The following is a 10,444-nucleotide window of genomic DNA, read 5'->3' on the forward strand; positions in this document are numbered from 1 at the left end:
AGTATTGTGTAAAATTTACTTACATAACAGCCACTGCACCAAGGTGAAAGCAACACCTACACGAACATGTGCTCAAAAAAGCAGAAGTAACATCTATCACCCCTATTCCTTAATTAAGGAATCAAAATCAACAACAAGGTGACAAGCACATGACTTACATGAAGAATAAATTGGATACAATATGACAAGCTTAATTAATAATTATTTGAACATCGGACAACAAGTAAAAAAAAACTCCAGCGAAGATAATATTCATCTAATAATGAATATTTGAGTATACACTCGAGACATTGGTGGTGTATGTGTTAATGTGTATATAATGAGTATATATAACATTACAGATCGGAGTATAAGATACCTACAAAATATATCTATGATAGCACTTATAAACAAGGACCAACTATTACTTGATTATCAATGACACATCATAATGCATGCACGTCACAAGGATCATCCTACATGGATCGAGTAACTAAAAAGACATCCCTACGACATCGTTTTTGCTCAACAACTAAGCATATCAATTGAACGGGTCAAAAAAATACTAATTTCATAATCGACATACCACATAACACTATAAGTGACTTTCAATGTGATAGAAACACCCATAAAATGTGGAGGACAAGCTCTTATATGCATGTTTTCTCTCCTCACTTAGGTACATACAATGTACCAAACCATTAAATAAGGAGATTGAGATAATGGAACCAAAAATGTTACTCATAAAAATGTAACGAGTAACAAAAGAGGTTTTCTTGATAATATAGCTAACAAACTTTGGGTTCCACCTATGTGAGTCACGAGGTACGTACGTAGAAAAATGATAGTGTGAATTTAGACAAAATTGGTGCCTATTTTTGGCCGGACAAATGGAACAATCACTATTTAATTTACGTTTCTTTTGTTTGGATTATGTATATATAGTATGAAGTAATCCGTATTTAACTAGCTAGGTCCATGAAATTTTATAGTATAAATTAGGCTTTTAACAAAACAACAAAGAAGAGGAGGCGTGACAAAAAATTAAGCTTAATTAAGGGGAAATTAAATGAGTGCTTTTAATTAATATATGAAGATTAGAATAAGCCAAGCTACTACGTAGTGTAATCTAGGAATAGATACTCCTCACCCATTAATCAAGGGATTATATACTTTAATATATGTAATGAGATTTGTTTCCATACCATCCATTAAAAAGTGTATGTTCCTTTGTACATATATGAACATGATCGATGTATCAGATAAATTATACACTACTCGTATTTAGTATAGTAGATGCCAACTAGATTAGTAAAGTTTTTGGATGGTGTCCATCATCGACGAAGATCAAAACATACTACACATCCACTTCAAATTCGTAAACCCAAATTATAACGTATTAGAGATATTTTAAAATAACAGATATAGCCAATTATATGAGAGTTGTAAAAATACCGGTTAAAGATCAGAAGACGAGAAATGTGTGGATATGTATAAGCTAGAAATGGATGCATGGAAGTTTTGGCAATGCACATTGCACATGGGATAGTATTAAGCTTGGTGGTGGTTGGCACCACAAGCTAAGGAAGTAGATGGCCAAGGGGGGGCTCCATTGCATGACAAAGAGTTGATGAAATAGTGGGTTAAGTCATAAATAATAATGGTTAGCTCCCAAACAAAAAGAGAAACAGGACAGTTAGATTAGAACCCATGGTCCTTGTTTCAACTGTACTAAGCCCTATCATTTGATGGGACCCTTTAATTTATAGGGGTTGTGATCTTATTATAGGTGGTAGGATATATAGGGTTCATAGATTTGAAAATGACTCTATTTTAGCCCTAGCTTTATTGGTTAATTTGGAGCCATTCGTGCTCTCTCTAACAATCCTCCATGCTAAGATTTTAGTTGTTTTTATTTAATGCACCTAATTAATTTAATTTTTCATCCCTCTTTTTTGGATGTGAAAATTATATACTTTAGGCACTATAGGTTGGGGCTGAGCGGTACGAAAGTAACGAGTTTTTAAATGTATACAACCTTGAACAAGTCGTACGGAAAGGTACAAAAAGTAACGAGTAGAACATACATATTAATAATGATAAAGTTAGAAAATCAAAGCTCGTTGATTATTCAAACAATGTGCTCCATAATTTTATTTCAAGGATCACGATAGATAATCACATAATTTTGTTGTTATAGTGAATCACGAGCTTGAATCCACTTGAAGATCCATGTGCCCAATCAATTTGCTGGTTGTAACTTGTAAGTGAGCAATTTTGATCACATGAATAACATAAATAATAAATATTATTATACATGAAGTAATTATAAATAAAAAATACATCAATTTTAAAGTGAAGAATAATATTCAATATAATGTGAACTAGAGTCGTCTCGACATTCATAATACAAGGAAAAAATCCCTTTAATTAGCTAGCAAGGTGATTAGTTAGCTCAACCAATAGAGGCTTAGTGTCCCAATTTACAACTCATAAATATTATCGCCCATTCTAGAATCAATCTTTTATGAGTTACTTTGTCATTGTTTTTATCAAGCCTACATTCTAACATGCTTCATATATCAATATATATTAGCCATAATTAATTGTAACAAAAATGTTGCCATGGAAATGGGAACATTACCACGTTCTTGGCCTCCTCTTAACAAAAACAATACTTCCAATAATAAAACCAAATTTGACATTAACTATTGAAAACATAGAAAAACTTGACATTGATTTAGTGACCTCATTTGCATCATTTTATGACATATGAAACCACATAACTCCATTACACCTAAACCAATAAATATACATTTCCCTACCTTAAAAAAAAAAACTATTTTTTCTATTAAGAAAATCCCTCGAATTTGGTGTCTATGATTCTATGAAGCTTAAGTACAAAAGTGGGAATTTTTAGAACTAGGAAGGAGAGGACGACATGAAAACAAGTAAATTAATTAATTAAACACAAATTTTTAACAGAAAAAACAAAAGTAATTGTTTTTATTTTAGGGTAAGACAAATTTCTTGAAACAAATAAAATAAAATAAATAGGGAGAAGTACTTTATACTTAAACAAAGAAATGGACATATTTGCACTTAGTTTGCCGTAAAAGCTAGGTAACACACTAACACATCACCTATCAAACACAGAGTAATTTGTTTTGCACGAGGCATATAAAATTTACTTTTATTTTTAATTTTTTATAGGATAATAAAAGATAAAATCTCATAAAATTCTGGCCATCGAATGTTTCAAATCCTAGCAAAAAATTTTGTAATGCGTTATAATCACAGCCAACCTATAAGGGCTATAACATAGGGTGCGATTTCAGGCTTTCAATAATCGTATGTACTATACTTTAATGTAAAGTACTTGTCCTCCATTTTTTTGATAGGTTTCATGGTACCAAATTATTTGTCTTTATTTTTCTTCTATTGGGAGCCAAAATCTCTACGTAACATAGTGTACAGTATTAGTGTTTTTACATTAATGAGCAAGTATGTGAAAGATTGAAAGACATGTTAACGTTACCAAGGGCCTGTTTTAAATGACTGAACTGAGCTGAATTGAACCGAACTTAACTTATTGGAGCTGAACTGAACTGGGCTGAATTGAACTGAACTTTACTTATTGGAGCTGAACTGAACTGAATTGAACTGAATATTTTATGAGAAAAGGAAATTAAGAACTGAATTGAATTGAAAATAATCCGAAGAGAACAAGCCCTAAGTGATATTTTCCGTAGTAAGAATTATCTGAAGTATTAAGTGACATTTCGAATAGTAAGAATCTTCTATATGATGTATGGAATAATTTTTTGATGGGATGACTAACTATTAATCTCTATGCAATACACATGTGGAGATGGCTATTTCTACATACGTAATAAATAACATTAACTTGATGAACAAAGATATTTGTACTTGAAAGGTGTACAATTCGAGTTAACATGACACAAACACAAATCCAATTGGGACTGATGTATGTACAATCCAATCAAAGTTTGCATACATTTTAGCTTTCATAACATATATGCATGGCTGTCAATCTTGAGTTATAAGACCTAATTGATCTATGCTGTCAATCTCAAGTTTTCTTTATTGAACTAAAGACCATACCAAGTTCAAGGTACAAAGGCTAACAAGCTATAATTATCTATCAATAAACTATCATATATACTACAAATTAAAGTGTAAAGAGCTTATTTATACTAACTTAATTGATCACTAGACAAAATTTGTGAAGAAAGCGAAGTAATGTACAAAACGTAATTGCATTTTTTTCTAAACAAATTATCAAATCAAATGGAATTTTAAACTATTGCATTGCATTATCATTGCAACAGTCATATTATCTAGAGGGATCGATATTGACAATCTTCAAACAAAATATTTAAGGCTATGCTATTATAAGAATCAAACAACCTATAACTCTATAAGACTATAAAATAATTAATCAATTCTATAATTTTCAATCAGCCACTTATATCAATGATACCTTAGCTTTCATCGTATTCTAGGAGTATTTTACATTAATTATACTCCACTTTATAAAAGTTTGCAACATTCTTTAATTTTAGCAATAGAGCATACGGAGTACATGTGACTAGATTTTTGTGTTATGTCTCTGAATTGCCCTCGATTATACTAAGATAATAATTGTAAGTTTGTAACCATCGTAATCTTAAATACAAGTACTATTATGTTTATATAATGTTATAATATCTCTGGTAAAATATAGTGAGCATGCATGAGACAAGATCATGTCTAGTAGTTTTATAACCGGATGGTCGATCTAGTACTTAGAACAACGGTTGAAAATGCATGAAGTTTTACCAGTTGCACCACACCAACAATGTTAAAAGGCCCTTAAAAATTATAATGTCAATAATTTTCGAATAGTATCCAAATAAATGGAAATAACAAAGGTCTTGATAATCTTTCTATATCAAGAAACAAATAAAGAGATAATCCACTACGTGATAAATAGATTTAGACCCTCATAATGAATCAGTTGAAAGTATCTTATAGTAATTGATAGGTTAACTAATACATTTAGAATTCAAGATTATTATGCATCTTAAGTTCTTAACATTATATAAGAAAGGATTAGAATAGCTACATATCTAATGATTACCAAAGTGCATGTGATGAAGAGTCAAGAGAATAGTTCACTTCTTGAGTTGAGGCTAGCTAAGCTAGATTCGTGGGCTCATTTTTTGTTTCAATCTTATATCTTTTGATCTAGTCTTTGATGCAATAATTGGCAACTATCAAAATTAGTAACTAAAGTTGGCAACTTTTGTCATGTTTTATTAGTCTAATTTTGTCAAATTTTGAAGAAGTATTTGTTTTGTTAATGACAATTTTTTGTTTTTTGAATGGTTGTTAATAACAGATTTAAAATGTTAATTATTAAAAATTGAATCTAATTTTGTAATTATTACTTGCTATGAACACTTATTTTTCTTTTCGATGAATTAAATGCTCCTCGATCTATTAATTGGTTTTCCGTTTTTATTTGAAAACTCTGTTAGATAAAATTAAAAATAAAAATAAAAAACAAATCGAGAAAGTATTGTATTACTGTCATGATGAGTAGTATGTAGAACTCATTACTCTCAATTTGTTAAAACACATACTTTTCATTTAGGGTGATTTCATACAATATGTCTATAATTTGAATTTTTAATATAATGAATTGTGAAACTTATTAAATAAAAAAAATGATGATACCCTTCTTCTAAGAGTAAGCTTATATCCTGTTTGATGCTTTTCCAGCTCGAACATATATATGTAATTAGTACAATACAATACATGTACATTTCTTCGAATGATGACCTTTGAATATCTTTTCTGTTTTGAATAATTATGCTTTGCTATTCCTTTCTGTAAAAGGGGAATCAAAATCCCCAAAGCAAGGTGACTTTGCCCTTGTAAATTAAGTAATTAACTAGAACAATCTTAAAGTTGGTACATTGACTTGAAAGGTAAAATTAACCAATAGGTTAACAAAGTTGCATCTTAAACTATATATTTTTTTTATCTTTGTTACACCTTTGAATCACTGCTCACAAGTCATAACCTTGTTGAAATTCAGTTACATATGAGTGTATAGTGATTTCAGATAATGAAATGCCATTACAAAGAAAACGTTTACTAGAAAAAGTATGGGATTTTTGGATTACTCTAAATATAGCATATAGATTTTTCAAACTGTTTGATATTTTTTTTCTCTAGAATATTAAATTTGACTTTTTGTTTATCATTAAGATAGCAAGAAACGCTCGAGTTTAATGATGTGTATTCTAAAATTACCTTTCAAACATAGTCTATATGTAAATGGAAATTGGAATAAGTTCAATTTATTGTCTAATCAATTCTATTTGATAGGTCTATAATGCTAGGTTCTTTTGATAATGTAAACAATTATGTCCTCAATGTGTTACTTCCATACATAAGAAATACCAAGATTGCCCATAATTATCATCAAAGGGCGCTATAATTTGTCCTAAACCTTCATGATGACCAACACGAGGAATATATCAAAAGAAGAGTAAAGTATAATTAGCAACAATAATTATTTTACTCTATTTTGTTCAAAAAATTTACCACTTATTCTCAACAATTGCCAAACAAAAGTAGCAGATTTTTGTTGCCTCATAATCATATATTCCATGAGGAAAAGAAAAAATATGCTCAACAATACTCAGCAACTTATTATGTGCACCTCACGTGACAGCTAAACCATTAATTACTATATATTTCTTAATTTATTAACAACTACTGTAGTACTACGTAGTAATCAGTACAATCCCTAAACTATTCCTACTTTGTTATTTTTTTTTACTTCTATGTACACTAAAATTCCTCAAATAAAATAAAAAAAAATAATAAAAAAAGAATAACTAACTCTGACAAATTTTTATCAGAATTCCGTTAGTGAAATATTTTCTTCCGACAACGAGGATAAGGACCGCCCCGGCGAGGGTGGTAATGACGGTGGTGCCTTCGACTTAAGAAAATAATCCCTTATATCAAACGTAGCAACATTAGTTAAGTCGACGTCCACCGATGCAGGAACGATCGGTGGACGTTCGACATCCGTTAGTAGGTCCCACCTCAAGCCTTTAAAAAAATCATGCTCTTTAATCTCCTCCGCCCCTCTAAAATGTCCCAACCTCTTACTCGGGTCTTTCTCAAGCAATTTATCAATTAGATCGATTAACAACGTACGTTGTCCAACGAACTCGGGACGTACCATGAGCACGTTTCGAAACGTTTCTTTCCTATTCTTCCCTTTAAACGGTGTTCTTCCGTATAACATTTCGTACGCCAATATTCCAAGGGCCCACCAATCAACCCCGAACTCGTGTCCCTCCCCTCGCACCACCTCCGGCGAAACGTATTCCTCCGTACCAACAAAGGAATTCGAGCGTTTCCCGCCAGCGAAACTCGCTCTCCTCGGTGAAACGCGGGCCGATTTCGCCTTCCGTAGACCCGAATCCAAACCCGACCCGTACGTTAAAATACGGGTTAGATGATTCCGTCTCTGCGGCGGAGGCGGTGCTGGCGGGAGCGGCTTGAACTCCCGAAAAGCAGCAGTGCCCGAGTCGGACGACCCGAACCCGACAACTAGTTGTTTCTTCTTTCGAATTGATAACTTTCTAGAAAGATCAAAGTCCGTGAGAGTCACGTGACCCGAGCCTTGAACGAGAACATTCTCCGGCTTTAAATCACGGTACGCAATCCCCATACTATGAAGGTGTTCGAGCGCACAGACAATCTCCGCAAGATAAAACTTAATCGCGGAGGAGCTGAAAACGGCGTCGTTTTGATTGTACCTGAGAACATTCAAATCACCACCGGAGCAAAAAGGGACGGCCCAGCCCAATAAATCATGGGCCTCGAATGAGCCCAGTAAGGTAGGGAGGAAAGGGTGGTGGTGAGTCATGGAGGCTAAAACCGTCATTTCCCACCTTGCGCGACGTTCGGCGTCGTTGTGTTTGGTTTTAAGGAGAGATTTCTCGACGACTTTGAGGGCAAAAGGGTAATTTCCATCGGGGTCGGAGTCGGTGTAGTGGGCTAAGAAAACGGTGCCCATTGCACCTTTTCCGAGAACTTTGATTGCACGTATATTGTCAATGTTGAGGTTAATGTTGTTGTTGATGGTATTCGGGTGGGGCTCCATTTTTATTGTTGGAGGAGAGAGAAAGTAGAGAGAGAAAGAAGAAGAAGAAGAAAAATGAGTTGAAAGATGTGAGGAGGAAGAAGATGAAGAGATATAAATAGTATGGGTTGGACTTCTTGAATAAAAATAAATATTCTAATTTACTTAATTTAAGTGTGGTCGTGTTGTATGTGAGTCTGATTTGTAGTAGTATGATAATGTAGCATCAATGTTGTGATGTGTTAAAAAGGAGAGTTATGTAATTACTGTAATTTGGGTTTGGTGGGTAATTAAGTACCTTATTTATTTCTATTAATGGGGGTTTTGAGGGGTGTTGAGGGTGCATCGTGTGCACCCATCATTTGGTAAGACTTGTTTGACGCCCTATTTGCCTCCTTTATTTCTACACTAGATGTCTGCATCGTTTGGTTTTTCACGGTTTTACAAATAATGTAAAGTACTCAGTAGTATTCCTATTATTTAACCAATTAATGCGGAGTAATTAATGATAATTTTTTTTTTTTGAAAGAAGTATCATCAATGGTAAATTTTACATTTCAAAAGTATATGTTCCAACTTCCAACGATGATAAATTTTGACTCCTAAAAATGAAAATTTGAGCAAAGAATTAGGGACGAGGGAGTAAGAGTCAAGAGGCTTGTTTTTTATCAATAGCTAAAGGCCAAGTTTTACTAGGGTTAGTTGGTCAACCAGTAGTTTACGTCATTCAAATACCTTTTTAAACATAAATATGTACTGTACATACATATGTATTTTGTCAATATCATTTAAAAGACCTAAAAGGTAAACACTTAAAAGTCTAACATAAGAGTTAATGTGACATTTATATATTTTACATTGAACTAAATATGGGAAATGGATAGAGGTTTCCTCAATATAAAAACCAATATGTGTGCATGCATGTTTACTTTTTTGTATTTAATATTTGGCCATTAATTAACTAATAACTACCGTCCTATCGAGTAATTTTAAAATACCTTAACTTTGTAATTAGAAATTACGGGTAGTTGTTATTGTCTTAAATTTTATAAGGAAGGCTAGCTAATAAATTCAAATTATAGAATACCCCTTAACTTCATTATTAGCTTGGATTTACAAATAAAACATTAAAACTAAGTTTATACATGGTACAAATTGTTGTAAGTTGATCAAAATAAAAATGATAATGAAATATTTGATGTAGCAACATGAGATAATAAAGTATCAATCAAATAATGTAGGATTGGGAGTATTCTATAAATCCCTTCGTACGGTCCTCGTGTTCTGAGTTGGATGTTAGAGTTTCCAACAAATACATTATAGTCCTATGGTGCTGAATAACGACAAGATAATATAAAGTCACACGTGTAAGCATTTATGAGATTAAATTCTATTATTAATACCCTATTGGCCTATCCACCTATTATTAATGCTATCAATATATTTATGCAAAGTATAAGACAAATTGGTGGAAATTTTTAGACCTACCAACAAGAAAAGGTATAAATTTTTCATTTCATATAAATTATACTTCGTATATTTTACATTTTTAAGGTTAATACGAATTATTTAGTATTACTTGTGTATATATTATTAACATACGTATAGTGTATTTGTGCATGTACTACAATTTGTATATAGTACGAGTAGTATATAACTTCCTATGTAGAAAATACTATCACTATCACAAATATATGTAGATCATTGTTCAAGCTTCTAAATTATAGATGGGAGGCCATGGTCTTTTTATCAATAAGCTCACTTTCGGATATTATTATTATTATTATTATTATTATTATTATTATTATTTTAAAAAATTTCGAATAGAGGGATAAGTTAACTTGATTGCAAATTGTTTCATTATTTAGCTTGACATACACATAGATATATAATACATTAATACTAGTGTCTTTTATATAAGTATAGATTATTAGTACCAGGCATCTAAATGTGGAATAATTAATGGAAATAATAACTTTATAATTTTAAAAGTACGAATGTACGGTTAAACCACATGGGATTATGGGAGTACGAGGGGGTACACGAACGTGCCCTTTGGAGATGTATATAGTGCTTTGTTGGAATGTTGTTTCCATGTCATTGCTCCCACTTATCTTATCTCTCTATTTTTCTCATTTTTTAAACTTCATATTAATATTTAAAACCTTTTTCTATTATTCTTAATTAATTCCTAGGTTTTATGATCATAAATAATTGAAGAGGATAATATAAATTGAATTTTCTTCCCCATGCAAAAGTATTTTATTTTATAATGCATGATCTGCAATA

General features: G+C 31.9%; 1 pseudogene; it reads right to left on the reverse strand.

Moving 5' to 3' along the window:
• Window positions 1–6,668: 6,668 nt before the first annotated feature.
• LOC145605692 (serine/threonine-protein kinase UCN pseudogene) lies at window positions 6,669–8,241 on the reverse strand (annotated as a pseudogene).
• Window positions 8,242–10,444: the final 2,203 nt, after the last annotated feature.

This window comes from Chenopodium album, chromosome 22, assembly GCF_948465745.1.
Source record: "Chenopodium album chromosome 22, dcCheAlbu1.1, whole genome shotgun sequence".
Taxonomy (NCBI): Eukaryota; Viridiplantae; Streptophyta; class Magnoliopsida; order Caryophyllales; family Amaranthaceae; genus Chenopodium; species Chenopodium album.